The following is a 1,399-nucleotide window of genomic DNA, read 5'->3' on the forward strand; positions in this document are numbered from 1 at the left end:
ATAAATGTGAAAACTAAGTCATTAAGAAACTGTACTTAAAAAATGGACTCTCTGTCAATTACTGTAAACCCCACCGCGATCACTGCTGTCCTTTAGGGAGGGAAAACTGCCGCCATGCCCCAGTTGGACCGGCATCTGACTCCAGACCCACAACAATGTAAGATAACAAGGTGTAGAGCTGGATGAACACAGCAGGCCAAGCAGCATGTAGTTGAATCTTCACCGCCCTCTGGACAATGAGGGATGGACAGTAAATACTGGCCTCCCCAGGGATGACTACATAACATAAAATGTTTTTATGAAAAACCTCCTTCCCGAACTGAAGTACAAATGAATTCTGGGTCAATTCCTCGCCTTTGAACAAATTTGTACAACCAGAAACGGGCCTTGGCATCTGAATGTCATACTCACTCCGCGCATGCTTCAGTTCTGGGGTGATTGACGGCATGTATGGCCTATAGAAAGAAGGGCAGCCCGGTTATCTTTCCGGGATTGGCTGGGCCTCGAACCAATCAGAGTGAACAATTTACCGGAGCCAGGCAGTTTACAGAGTATGCGCAATATGAGTGCCTGAACCGGAAGGAGGCGGTGGGTTGAAAGTGTGAGACGGAGCTGGAGAGAGGGACCTGGTGGTTTCACGAACAACATGGTGAAACTCCAGGAAACTGCTTTTACATGGTGTTAGACTGAAGAGATTTACACAGAGCAAGCTCAAACCAACAGCAACGTTTGTCTCTCCTGGACTGAGACGGACAGTGCTTTGAAGCGGCTGGTTATTGAAGACCAAAGGTCAGTGAGCCGGAGTTTATATTCTCTCTCCCCGTCTCTCTAGAGATACTGTCTGAACTGCTGAGGTTTTGCAGCACTTTCACTTCCTTGCAGAAAATCCCGCCACTGCATAATCTTGTGTCTGTTGTAGGGATTGCTCCCAGAACCCAGTCTTGAACCACAGGTGGATCAGTTAAAAAGCTGCTTTACAGCAGGGCGGCGGTTGGTTGCAGAAGTCGGTTCCTCACCTCCTGTGTGGTGTTTCATTTTCATCCGGAGACCGGCTGGAGTAACTTCCGCTGTGGGGCTGTCACGAGAAATATTCCTAGGGTTAGTTGCTAAACTCAAAGTGTCTGTTCAAAGTTCAGGAATTTGTTTAAGGAAGAGGTGCTTCTCAGGAATAGTTCTCATTTAACGTGCATCTAATTTTATGATTGGGACAATAGCAAGGCTAAAGTGGCCAGCGTTCATTGCTGTGTGGTTGTGACACGTCTCCCACAGTGTTGTTCGGTGAGGAGTGACAGGATTGACAGTTAGCAGCTATTAAAAATAAACAGCGACATCGATCCACAAGAAGGCAGTGGCTGCCTGCGAGAGCGGTTTATATGTGATGATTCCCCATACACCCCGG

General features: G+C 47.5%; 1 long non-coding RNA gene across 2 annotated transcripts in view; it reads right to left on the reverse strand.

Moving 5' to 3' along the window:
* Nucleotides 1-974: 974 nt before the first annotated feature.
* Nucleotides 975-1,399, reverse strand: part of LOC125483852 — a 65,016-nt gene continuing 64,591 nt past the window's right edge. The window contains exon 6 of one of the 2 annotated variants that reach the window (XR_007262756.1): nucleotides 975-1,075. This is a non-coding gene — a long non-coding RNA (uncharacterized LOC125483852). The remainder of the gene's footprint in view (nucleotides 1,076-1,399) is intronic. The other variant, XR_007262757.1, reaches the window with a different exon arrangement.

This window comes from Rhincodon typus, chromosome 8, assembly GCF_021869965.1.
Source record: "Rhincodon typus isolate 14 chromosome 8, sRhiTyp1.1, whole genome shotgun sequence".
Classification (NCBI taxonomy): Eukaryota; Metazoa; Chordata; class Chondrichthyes; order Orectolobiformes; family Rhincodontidae; genus Rhincodon; species Rhincodon typus.